Source organism: Theropithecus gelada, unplaced genomic scaffold, assembly GCF_003255815.1.
Source record: "Theropithecus gelada isolate Dixy unplaced genomic scaffold, Tgel_1.0 HiC_scaffold_15883, whole genome shotgun sequence".
NCBI lineage: Eukaryota > Metazoa > Chordata > Mammalia > Primates > Cercopithecidae > Theropithecus > Theropithecus gelada.
The window spans coordinates 3,315,783-3,329,261 of record NW_020257640.1 but is presented as its reverse complement, the minus strand read 5'-3'; the positions used below and the strand labels follow the sequence as shown (position 1 = coordinate 3,329,261).

At 46.0% G+C, this 13,479-nt stretch overlaps 1 long non-coding RNA gene across 1 annotated transcript in view; it reads right to left on the bottom strand.

The window, feature by feature from the left end:
• Nucleotides 1–1,667: 1,667 nt before the first annotated feature.
• Nucleotides 1,668–13,479, bottom strand: part of LOC112617129 — a 36,772-nt gene continuing 24,960 nt past the window's right edge. Inside the window, exons 2-3 of the long non-coding RNA XR_003117854.1 lie at nt 9,123–9,210; nt 1,668–1,782 (exon numbers count right to left, since the gene is read on the bottom strand). This is a non-coding gene — a long non-coding RNA (uncharacterized LOC112617129). The remainder of the gene's footprint in view (nt 1,783–9,122; nt 9,211–13,479) is intronic.

Here is a 13,479-nt window from a genome sequence, read left to right as displayed (position 1 = left end):
CTCAGATTTGTAGCCAGCTGGTCAGAAATGCTGGTGGTCTGAGACCCCACCTTGTGGCTGGCATTTGAAGTGAAACAGTCTTGTAGGGGACTGTGCCCTATAGTGTGGAGTCTCCACTAACTCTGGGTATTTGTATTTGCATCTGGGGAATCATATTACAGTACACCAGTTGGTGTCAGAACAGTTGGTATCAGAAGAGTCAGCTTCCTCCAGAGTCACAGAAGGGCTGCCAGCAGCAACATACCTACTAGTTTATTTCCAGCAAGACAGATAGAAGAGCCTTTCCCCAAAATATGGAATTGATGGCCATTCCTTCAGTCTTACTGTGCCTGCTTCTGTCATCCTAGACCTAAGACAATCACCAGGAGAATGTCACATAATGATTGGCTTAAGCCCAGATTCTTAAACCAGGCACAGGGGATTATTGTGATTGGCTAATCAATCTTCCCATCCTGCTCACAAGAATTAGAAATGGGGTCATTGACCCTTGGCCCATGGTAGCTATTTTGAGGAGTGGTAAATAATTAAACAAAGCTGAAGTTCTGTTAGAAAGGGAACAGGGGGCCAGCTGTGGTGGCTCAAGCCTGTAATCCCAACACTTCGAGAGGCCATATTGGGAGGATCATTTCAGGCCGGGAGTTGAGACCAGCCTGGGCAACATAGCAAGACCCCATTTCTACAAAAAATTTTTAAAAATAAGCCAGTACAGTGGCACACACCAGTAGTCCCAGTTACTTAGGAGGGGATAGGTGGACGTATCACTTGAAAACAGGAGGTAAAGGCTGTAGTGAGCTATGATCATGCCACTGCACTCCAGCCTGGGCAACAGAGCAAGATCCTGTTTCAAAAAAAAAAAAAAAAAAAGAGGAAAAGGAAAAGAAGAAAAGAAAGGGAAGGGAAAATAAATAGTGGAAGTTAGACCACCAATAGCACCATGAAGAAGAGAGAATGGCCTTGATGTGAATCCTAACTTCGATACTTACCCACCGCAGGGAGAGACTCTGTTTTCTCATCTGTAAAACAGAGGTAACAGTGTCTACTTGACCTAAGTACTTATGAGGGTTAAATGAAAATGCATGGTGTCTGATATACAGCAGGTGCATAATTAAATGCATAGTGTCAAACATACAGTAACTGCATAACTAAATGCATAGTATTTGGCACATGGGAGGCACACAAATATAGTTCTTTCACCCAGTCTCCTTTAGACATTGAGTTCCTGGGGGGTGAGTGCAGCGCTTGCCTGGCATGGTGCTTGGCACATGGTGGGCCTTTAATAGATACTTATTAAAGGAATAGGGCAAGAGAACATTCCTCTGAATAACTGGAACCTTTTCCTTCTCCCTCATACTAAGGATTATGCAACTGTGTAGCCCATTCTTCCTTTGACACTAGGAACATTTTAGCTAATTGAATTTGAATTTCAGCTGTAACAACTACTTGGCCTTCCTAGACTACACATCTATGCTCCTCTGTATCTAATCTTGACCCTCTACTCCTAGTTCTCTCAGGCCTAATTCTCTACTTCTTTGTTTTTATTTTCCCAGCATCATTTTGTTGTAAGTATCCCTGCTATAAGCCATCTTTGTGGAAAGAGATGGAGCAAAAACACACAAGTAGACAAACCAAATGCTTTATAAAAAAGCCACTGAAGACACATTAAGGAAGCCACTTTCCACCATTTATTAAATAAATTCTTTCCCAGGCCGGTCTGAGTTGCACCCAGACTTTACATCAGGCTTTGTTCCAAGTGGGTGGAGGTGCCAAAGGGAATACTGTGGCCTGAAAGACGTCCAAGGAAAAAGGCTTCTTTTAGAGGCAAGCCCACATTACACAGTTGGCAATGCTAAGCTGAACGTCCTCCCAGCTTCCAGGGGGAAATGAAAGACATTCCCCCCATAGCTTCGGTTTCAAGCTCTTACAGCTGGAAGGGCAGGAGAGCCAAGTTCCGCCTTTTCAATGCAGGTTGTCACTTGGGTGCCAGGATCTGCTGATCGATTAACCAAACATCCAACGTGAGAAAAAGGGCCAGCACACATCTTTTTGCTTAGCCCTTATTAAATGCTCCATTTAACCCCAAAGAACCTGACTTTCTCTTTTTTTCATCTGCCAGAGCTCAAGAACACCATTACTAAAGAATTTTTCTTGAAAAATTACAAAGGGAAGCAAAAGAAGGAAGCATGATTTCTGAGCAGACCTGTCATTGGCAGTTCTGCACCTGAGGCTCCTTGTTCTTCATGGGATCTGAGGACTGGAAGGGAACTTGGGGATTCTCAAGAGTCACCTCCTTATTGTACAGATTGAGAAGCAGATGCCCTGAGAGGTACAATGACTCACCCAAAGTCACACAGCTGGTTAAGGGCAAGGAGAGGGCTAGACCCACATCTCCTGACTTTTAATTCACTCACTAAACCACATGCTTCTCCAGTACCATAGACTTAGCCACAAACTCTTTGAAGAGATTGAATAATTCAAACAGATGACGCCCTTGTAGAAGGACAAACTGCAGGGTGGCCTCCCTTCTGTGTAAACCAACAACCCAAATAGCATAATGAAAGAGCCCAGTTTATTTTTCTTGTCACATAAATTAAAATCATTTACAGGCAGACATTCCCTAACTCACAAATAAGCTGTGTCCTAACAGTGTGTTTGGAATTTGCTATTTAGAACCCAGGACGTGTTTTCTTCCTGGGAAATCACATGATCGAGTGTGGTCAGAACCCCAAGCCAGGTCACACACGGCGACTGAACCAATAAGTAACCACTGTGGAGTGGAAGGAACCATTCATCATATTGTTTCCATGAAAAAACACATTCCAGGTTTCAAGTAGGAATAGTGGAAACGCAGCTACCCCACCAAGGTCCCAGTGCAAAGATGCCCCTCCCAGGTGCCTGGTGGGGAGCTGGGAGGTTAGGCTAGGTAAGAGCTAGGAAGCCGTGCAGAATTGTGAACTGGACATGCGCTTTGGATGGAGGCAGAACAGGTTTCCAATCCACTCCACTACTTAATGACTGGGTAAGTTCCTTAACCTCTCTGATCCTCTGAAAAATGAGGATGGTAACAATACCTCACTGGTAAATTATAAGGACAAAAGAAGATAATGTCTATTAAGAACCTATTTCGGTGTCTCGCATGTATCAACAAGCCATCATTTATTATCGTGGTTGCTTGGGAGGAGAAGGGCGGGCTCTGGCGGTTTGGAGAGCTGGGATGCTCCATTTGAGGAGGCAGCGTCTGGGGTGAGGAAAGGCTCTTGCCATAGCCTGATGGGCAGGGGGCAGTGAGGGGACCCTGAGTTCTTACCCCAAACCGCTGCCCCTTAGGCAGTAGAAGTGGCAGCAGCTGTGGTTCCACCCCTGCTGGGAGGATGCGGCAAGGCCCGGGTGCGGCCCACAGTGGCCACTCCAAGCAGCCCAGTGTTGAGAGGGTCGCCTTTGGCAGTGCTGGCTCATAAGCAGCTTCAGCCTTCCCCTGCCCTCTGCCATCATTCCTCCCCATCCCCCGGGGACGTCCCTGGCAGCTCCCACCGTGCTCCTCGCCCTTTCAAGTCTCATTTCAGTGACTTAAAATGTCCAAGCCAGTGTAACATCAAACTTTAAATTCTGTTAAGTTCAGTCTCCTCCCACAATCTGAGGCTTGCTCCAGGCTTAAAAGCGGCCTGAGGAGGAGCAGGGGTCTGTGTTGCTAGTCTCTTCTCTCTCCTGGCTCTACTCCCAGCCCCCATCCTCACTAGCTGGGTTTCAGACCATCTGAGGCCAGGCCCAGAGGGAGAAGGGACGGAGTTGAGCACAGCAGTGTGATCTGGCATGAGTCCTCTGGGTGTCTGATGCATGGGTGTTAGCTCTGTCCCCAGGCCCATGGCTCCAGAGCCCCTCAAAGCCCCCCACACCTGTCTTGAGGTGGGAAGGAAGTGCCAGAACCTTCCCCCAGAAATATGGTGCTCAGCTGACCCAGTTTGCCCAGGACTAAGGGGTTTCCCAGGAGGCAAGACTTCCATTGCTAAGGCCAGGACAGTCCCCAGGCAGACCAGGAGGAAACAGTCACCCAACACAAGAGCGGCAGGCACATCATGACACTCAGCTCTGTCCCAAATAACCCTTTTCTCATGACTCTTCAGCCCAAGTGACCGGTGGGCTAGAGCTGGCAGGCTAGGTTTAACTCCGTCCTGGCAGGTCCTGCACAGGCAGCCTACCTCATGCTAGTAGTAGATTCTCAGAATCTTCTAAATGGTGGTCTCTGGGGCCTCTGCCTAAACTGAGACTCATCCTCGAATATGGACTAGAGGGATTTCTGGCGCCATGGTGAATCCTGAACTAAAAGGTTCACTGCATGCTTAGGGACATCTCAGCAGGGACTGAGACGCTGTATAGTATGGTGTAGGCTGTGGCCTGGGTTGAAATCTTAGTTCAGCCCCTCATTACCTTGGACTGTGTTACCTTTAGCACCCCTGTGTCTCATTTCCTCACATATGAAATTGGTGGGTAATGGCCCCTACCTCATAGAGTTATCTGCAGCACTAAGAGAATTAACTCATGTCACACATTGCCTGGGACATGGTAACTGTGGAATAGATGTTAACTCCTAGCAACATTTTTATAGCAAGCCAGGATTGTATAATAAAAACTTGAATACATTTAATAAGTTTCAAATCTACTGCAGGCATATTTTCTTAAGTTATTTTCTTCATTTTAAAACAAATTGAAGAGTCATTGTTGGCAAAGGCACCAGAGAAAGGCCATACACTCATGTGCTGCTGGTGGGAGCATACATTTATAGTCGCTCTGGAAGGTCATTTGGCGATCGGTTTCGAAAGCCCTAAAAATGCTTTTGACCCAGCAATTCCACTTCTAGGAATTTATCCTGAGGAAATAATTGGAAAACTGGCTAAAGATTAATGCGCAAGATGGTTCCTTGCAGTGTACTTAAAACAGAAAAATATCTGAAGCTGTCTGAATGTCTTAAAAGATCAGAAACATTTTTGTTCATGCATACAGTGAAATACTATGCAACTATTAAAAATTATGTCACAATCTATATTTGTTGACATGGGAGGGTGTTTATGAAATATATAGTATACTTATATAGACAGTGTACATTTTAAAATCATGTATATTCCAGGATTTTTTCTGAGCATGGGATTTAGTATTAGTTTGGCTGAGATCAAAACATATATACAATACTGTATTTTGCTTTTGTTTTGCTTAATGTTATGTAAGAGTCATTTTGTGCCATATAACAAACCTTCTATAAACTTCAATAGTAATAATATCCATCAAGTTGATGTTTCCCAATTTAAATAACCAATCATTTATTGTTGGAGTAACTTATTCCAAAAATGTGTTTTGTTTTGTTTTTCTTTTTGAGACAGAGTCTCACTCCGTCACCCAGACTGGAGTGCAGTGGCGCCATCTCGGCTCACTGCAAGCTCCACCTCCCAGGTTCACGCCATTCTCCTGCCTCAGTCTCCCGAGTAGCTGGGACTACAGGTGTCCACCACCACGCCCGGCTAATTTTTTGTATTTTCAGTAGAGATGGGGTTTCACCATGTTAGCCAGGATGGTCTCGATGTCCTGACCTCGTGATCTGCCCGCCTCAGCCTCCCAAAGTGCTGGGATTACAGGCATGAGCCACCGCACCTGGCTCCAAAAGTGTTTTAAGAGGCAGGGTGCGGTGTCTCACCCATAATTCTAGCACTTTGGGAGGCCAAGGTGAGAGGATCACTTGAGGTCAGGAGTTCGAAACCAGCATGGCCAACATGGTGAAACCCTGTCTCTACTAAAAATACAAAAAAATTAGCTGGGCATGGTGGCGCCTGTAATCCCAGCTACTCGGGAGGCTGAGCCAGAAGAATCGCTTGAACCTTGAAGGTGGAGGTTGCAGTGAGCTGAGATCACGCCACTGCACTCTAGCCTGGGCAACAGAGCAAGACTCTGTCTCAAAAAAAACACAAAAAACAAAAAAAAACTGTTTTAAGGAATATTGTGTTAACACCACCTTGGTGTCTAATACTTTTTTCATTTTCAGGAACATTTTCTTAAAATTAATATACCTAAATTAAATTACTCAGTCAAACTATAGGAATGTGCATGTATTTGAGGGGGACATAAATATTTTTAGGGCTTGCAATACATATTGACAAACTGCCTTCCAACAAGTTATACCAGTTTATCCCAAGAATTGATTTGGAAATTGGATGCTTGTCCACTTTTCTCTGCAAAGAAAGAAGATTCCACTGTTCATATAATGTCTTCCCCAGATTTCTTGTGCCAACTGAACGGATCACCCTTACAGTATCTGATCCTCCTGCCCTTCTGAAGTCTCAGACTTCCTGATGAAACTGTGCACCAAATTGCCACAGAAATGGAAAGAAAGGGGCAAAAAAAGCAAAGAAAAAAGACTCCAGGGTAATGAAACCCCTACACATACTCACCAATAGATCAGTCTATGTGGCGAAAAAGTAATTTGATTATGCAATATGTAACTCAATACATTTCAGCAATTTTCAAACGCATTTGAACTGCTCTTGAGAATGCCTTTATTTCAAAATTATTAACTCGACAAAAATCAAGTGTGTTGAGAAGAAAACATCCTAGTAGAAGTCTCAGACAAAAACTGAAAGACTAAAGACTGGAAGAAGTTACAAAATGTCAAAAACTCTCTTGTTCTATCACAACAGAAGCTAAAAAGTCTGATAGACAAAAGCCTGAAATTGAGAAGAATCATAATAGCTAAGAAAATATAAATAATGAAGACGAGAAGAGAGAATAATTCTAAAAATCAGATCATGCCAAAGTAGTGTTTCATTACGAGGAAGAGATAAATCTGGAGCATAATTGTTTGAATAACCCAATTTAATGAAGGGAAGTGAATCATATGAATATGTTGAAAAAAGGATTTGCAGTCTTGGTGATTTGATCACAAAATACAGACATCAACAACAACATGAACCCTACCTACTCCTAGGGTTAGTGGCTACTAACATGTAGCCACTACCTACAAGGACATCAACCAAAAAGAATGTGAAAAAAATATAGCCCAAAAATGTAGGAAAAAAGCATACTATAGTGATATGTCCAAGTTAACTAATACAAATATCGTTATGCTTCTAGATGTTGTGATGTATGCAGTATTTGTTAGCTTGTTAGGATGTGCGATTTGTTGTGATTTCTCCTAAATTAATATTCACATTGATGCCTAATTTTGTCGTCATAATTTGATACTCTTTTTCTTAGAATGAACCCCAGTTCCTATAAGCCTCAGGTACCTAGAAACCTACATCTGCCCTGCTGTGAACGCTGAGTGCCTGCAGATGTTCTTAGAGAAGAGTCTAAGTCCGGCTCAGCTGATCTCCTTCATCATACCTGGCATGTTTTATAACAAGAAGGGTTACCACAGCTAAAGCACCCTGGGGAAGGATTATGCAATGCCAGAAAGATTCTCTCTTCATAAGTCCCATAGATGAAAGAGGGGTCAATTCACTGAAGCTGTCAACATTCAACATTCAGACATGGCCAGGCACAGTGGCTCACACCTATAATCCCAACACTTTGGAAGAACAAGCTGGGAGGATCACTTGAGGCCAGGAGTTGGAGACCAGCCTGGGCAACGTAACAAGACCCAGTTTTCTTCCTTTTTGTCTGTACAAAGAAAAAATTAAAAATTAGCCAGGCATGGTGGTATGCACCTGTAGTCCCAGCTACTCGGGAGGCTGAGGCAGGAGGGATCACATGACTCCAAGAGTTTGAGGCTGCAGTGGGCTATGATCACACCACTGCACTCCAGCCTGGGCAACTGAGACCCTGTCTCAAAAAAAAACAAAACAAAACAAAAAAAAAACCCCACACACACAGTCAGACATTTACTGAGCATCTACTACACATGCCATGAGCTGGGGACACAAACGAATGCTAAGATGCTAGTGAGAAAGACAGCTCTGCAAATAAGCCATCAGTTTGGGAACCACTGCTACTTAGCTGAGCACACTCTTGAAGAAACTCTCCTTTCACCCACTGTCTTCTCCCCCTGGCTCCAGGACCTGCTTCCTTCGCCACCTAAGACATGCCATCTTAGGCCGACATCATAGGTCTCTTTAAGTCACAAGAACAGTAGTTGTATGTCTGTGTCTGATCCAGGTAATAATCAAAATGTTCAATTTCATTTAAAGTTAAGGTGTCTCGTCTCTGGCTCGGACGCCTGAAGTGATGGAGGTAGTCATCTCCTCCTCCTCCTCCTCCTGTCCCCTCCCTTCTTCCACCTCCTACTCCCTATTCTGATGAGGCATTGAGGTGGGGGACCAGGATGACAGAGCAGAAAGGATCTTACCTGACTGCTTCAGTTGTGAGCTGACATTGGGGTTTCTAGGGCTGACTTCTCTTTGGGGTGCTTTCGTGGGTTTCTTGGAGAAGCCACTTGAATTTCTGCTATAAAGCTCCCAACTTAGGGTTGCCAGATAAAAATACAGAATGCCCAATTAAATTTGAAGTTGAGCTAGATGAAAATTTAAAATGTTCTAGTGTATGTTGCAAAGATTTCATGTAACATATACTAAAAACATACATGTTGTTTACCTGACATTGAAATTTAAATGAGTATCTTGTATTTGGATTTGTAAAATCTGGCAACCCCACCTCAACTACATTTTCCATTATGAGGCTGGGCTGTAGTTGTGGGGCAGGGTTGTAGCAGCCCTTGGGGCTGTGGTTTCCCAGTGGCCCACATCTCTGTTGGGTCCCTTTGCCCTTCCAGGCAGCCCACTTGGATGGAGTCCTCTTTTAAAAGGCTCCAAGAAATCTCTCCACCACCCCCATCTGGTTCCCGGGAGCCACACACCTTCACCCCACTGCCCTCTGGCGCAGGGCACCATTGGCCACTGCAGCCCTGACTCCTCAGACCAGTCCTCACGTTTCCCCAAACACTGACAGGTGTGGGGAGAGCTCCCCGTGCAGCCCTTGTCACTTCCTTGAGGTGAAGGGAAGCGCTTGCTGCCTCACCCCATGGACGGGCAACAGGGGTGGTGGGAACACAGTGCCCTCCGCCCACCCTGTTCAAGGAAACCCTCCCTGATGCCTCGATCTGAGGCTGGAAGTGGGCGAAGGGCTGACAAGGGAAGTTTTCCACTCACCGAGCTTGTCCTGGGCAGGGTCTCAGCACTGCGTGGATGTGTGGCTCCTTGCACCTACTAATTTGTTTTGCCTTTGAGGCTGAAATGTCTAGGTAACAGGAAAAGTCCCTTTTACCATCCAGTTATACTCCCTTGTTATGAACGAAGTCCCAATGGGGCACAAGGGAGCAGGAAGAAGAGTTTATTTGGCTGGGCCTAGGGGTAGTCGGGAAGGGGTGCAGCGAAGAGGAGCCGCACCTCCCTCCGTGCTGCGTAGACAACATGCTTAGGAATCTCCAGGGATCATGTTAAACAGCAGATCTGGCTTCAGTAGGTTTGGGGTGGGGCCTGAGATCCTGCATTTCCTACAGCTCTCAGGTGGTGTCCTCAGATGCACTTTGAGCACAGAGGGGCTAGAGGGCTGCGTAGGAGGGGCTGCTAGGCCCTCGGGGGAGGGGGCAAAGAAGGGGCATTGCAGGCCAGGGAACAGCAAATGAAATGCAGAGGAAGACCTCAGGTCTGCTAATACTGCCTCTGCAGGTTCCAGTATGTGGTCAGAGGCTAAGAGGGGCCACCCACACTCATGGGAGGGGAATGGGGGAGCTGGTGAAGTTCCAGGGGGTCCTGACTGTGCCTGAAAAAGCTGGAACAGGAAAAGCAAGCTGAGTAGGTTCCATCGGTGTCAGCTCTTGTAAAAACACTTTACAAGCTAGCCTACAGTTGGATTTCACAAAGCCATGTGAACATTAATTAGGGCATCTGATGGCTCGACCACAGAGTGCGTTTGATGGACACATTCAAGTCCTGCTTTGCACAATGCACAGCTGGCACTGGTTTGCTGCAGTTCACATGACTGTCTCCCAATGTGCACAGGTGGTATGAGTCACCTGGAAAAGGTTTACTGCCTCAGTGTAACATCTGCAGACGGTCAGCAAATCACATGGCCTAACCTGCCTGTGGGCGGCAAGCTAGCGACCTCCTCAAGATGTCCACTTTCTAACGCCCAGAACTAGTGAATAGGTGACCTTACATGGCAAACAAAAGGGCCTTGGTAGATGTGACTCAGTTAAAGACTTTGAGATGGGGGGACTACTCGAGGTTGTTCAGGTGGGTCCAGTCTAATCACACGAGTCCTTAAAAGTAGAGAACTAGCCAGGCACGTGGCTCATGCCTGTAATCCCAGCGCTTCGGGAGGCTGAGGCGGGTGGCTTGCTTGCTGGTCATGTAGAACAGCCTGGCCAACATGGTGAAACCCCATCGCTACTAAAATACAAAAATTAGCCAGGTGTGGTGGTGGGCACCTGTAATCCCAGCTACTAGGGAAGCTGAGGCAGGAGAACTGCTTGAACCCGGGAGGCGGAGGTTGCAGTGAGCCCAGACCACGCCACTGCACTGCAGCCTGGGCGACAGAGCAAGACTCCGTCCCAAAACAAACAAACAAAAAAAGTAGAGAAACTTCCCCATTCATAGAGAGAGGTGAAAAAAGGAAAGGTAGAGAGGTGGCAGTGTGAGAAGGAGCCCTGCTGCTGGTTCTGTGATATCAGGGTTCATAGACAAGGACAAGAGAGAGGCCTCCAGGGGGGAGGTAAGGGATCCCCCCAGTGATGCCAACAAGGAAATGGGGACTTCAGTCCCACAACCTTGTGCAACTGAATTCTGCCAACTGACAAGAAAATGCATTCACCCCTAGAATCTCCAGAAAGGAATGCATTCTTGTGTCCAAGTGAGGCTCATGTCTGACCTGCAGACCTGTATAATGATAAACTATGTTGTTTGAAACCGCTACATTGGCAGTGATTTGTTACAGCAGCAATGGAAAACGAATCCCCTGCCCAGAATGACTTCCTCCTTTCCTGTCAGAGGAGGGCTCAGGCCTTCTGCTGAAAACTCGCTTCCCTAAGTAGTCACACCCAATACTGAATACTCCCTAGAAGCAGCTGCTCTTTTCTCAGAACAATGGGTTGCTTGTAAGCCTGAGAACAGGACGAAAACCCACTTTGCGAGCAGCCCTGCGTGTGCATGCCCTCGGAGGGCAGGTTGGTTTTGCTATCTGCTTTCTGTCCTTTTTCCCCCCATGGGTCCTGTCTGGCCCTTTTGCTTTCTCACTTTGTGCAGAAAGCATCTTAACTCTTCTCATAGGAGAACAGCTGTATGGACGTAGCAGGGGGAGTTACCACATGCCTACCTCCATGGTTGTGGAGAGGGGCCCCTGCCCAAATGTCCCAGTGGCCACCTTCATCAGACCATGGAGCAGTCGGAACGGGAAGGGATTCTAGAGTTGGTCCAGTCCAGCCATCTCATCTTACATGGAAGGAGGGAAGGAAGAAAGGGAGAAAAATAAGAAAGCTGAGGTCAACCCTCCTCCAGGGATGGGCCTGGCCAACAGGATCCCAAGGGATGACATAACATTGAAATTAAGAAACCAAGGAAAGTTGAGAACTAAAGAAAGCTGAACCCAGTCAGCCAAGAGGCATCCTTAAGGGCTAACCCAGCCATCAGAACCTGGATGACCCCGACGAGTCAGAAAGTCAGGCGCCTCGAGAGCCAAGCAGCCAAGAAATGGGGGCTGGAACTGGCACTTTGGTCTGCCTCTGTGCACTCACCCAGCAAGGGTGGAAGGGACCCTGGGACCAAGTGACCAAGGTCACACAATGGATGAATAGAGCTGCTGAACTTCAAACCGAACCATGCCATTTTGCCAAAGCAGTCATCACCTTCCATGAATCATAAATGTTTGTTCAAAGCCACAAATGTACACACTCTTTCTATGTATACAGAGTTTTTCTAAAGGTTAACATCTAAATAAGTCAATTAGGGTCAGCCTTAATTTGTAGGAACTTTTTGGTTAAAGTTTTCTGAGTAATTCAGTGAATTCAAGTTTCTTGCTTTCTCCTTTCTCTTTCTCCATTTAAAACATGATCTCATGAAATTTTTGTCCCAAGAAAGGCAGGATTACTTTTTTTTTTTTAACAGTTTGAGTTGGTGTAGTGTATTCTTGGTTATCAGAATACTCATATAGCTTTGGGATTTTGAATTGGTAAATATTCATGACGTGTGAAAAATCATGATACATACTGTACAATCTCAGTCCCATAAAACTGGATGTTGTGCCTACACACGCACAGGACCTAGAAGAATATGTCAAACTATAAACTGCTTGTGATTGTGAATGACTTTGTTCTTTGCTGCTTGTGTTTGTCAGTTTCCTGTAATACACATACTAACTTAAAAAAAAAAAAGGTTATTTTAAAAGCCAAAAACAAACAAACAAACAAACAAACATGATCTCTAACCTGTTGGCTGGTTAAAATTTGAGAAAATTAGACAAATGCTTACTTTTTCCTTTTTGGCTGACAGACAAAGGCTCAATGAGGTGTCTTCATCTGTAGGGATTTATGTCCTTCGTAGGGGGCCTGCTTCCCCCTCAAGATAGAGTAAAAAAAAATTAGTGGTGTCACTTGGGCTCAAAAGGACAGAAGACTTGACACTGGAGTTTGAGGGTCCTAGAGGGGCTCAGCCACACAGACCTTCCTGGCCCACCCTTCCTACTATAGCCCTTTTTAGGAGCTGCCCCTACCCCCACAAGACTGTCCTTGGTTGCTGAACTATTAATTATTTAAACAAATAGTCATTGATCATCTACCCTCTGCTAGGCATAGCAGTCCTGTGAGATGGGCTCTTCCCTTAGTCCTCATCCCCATTGGCTATTGACACCATCCCCCGCTACATCCCCTTCCATCCTGACACAGGACCTGCCTCTCTGAGCCTCTGACCTCTGCTTTCTCCCAGCATCTATTTTGGTTCTTCCTCCTTGGCTCAGTAAGTACGTGGACAATTCCAGAGCAGCCTTAAAGGCAACCACCCCAACATTGGCCTCAGCCTCAGGGGCAGGGCAGGATCCTGGCCTACAAATCATGCACTCAGAGCTTCAGTCCAGTCTCTACAAGGACTAGCAGCAGATGGCGCTCTCCTGGGGAGACCAAGTCCAGACACCTGTTCCCTGGCACAGCAGAAGCCCTCCACCCAGGCCCTGGAATGACAGCGCTGACTGATCTCCTGACAGCGAGCTCGGGCTGTCTATCTTCCCTGAAGTCCAATCCATCCCTTGCAAAGCCAGTTTCCGCTGTCCCGTGATGATTAATGCTGAAGTTCTCTTTCCAACCTTTAAAACGCCTTTTCATGCCGTGCATTTAGAGAAAGGGCTCTGCCATCTGCAGAGGACCTGTGCGGAAATGTGGGGAAATGACCGTGTGTTTATTTATGTCATCCATTGTTAGCTAAGAATATCCAGGTGTTCTAATAATGGAGGTACCAAGAAAGGAAACAGTGTTGGATGGTGGGAAGGACGCTGGGCTCGGGGCAGGAAAACAAGCTCCAC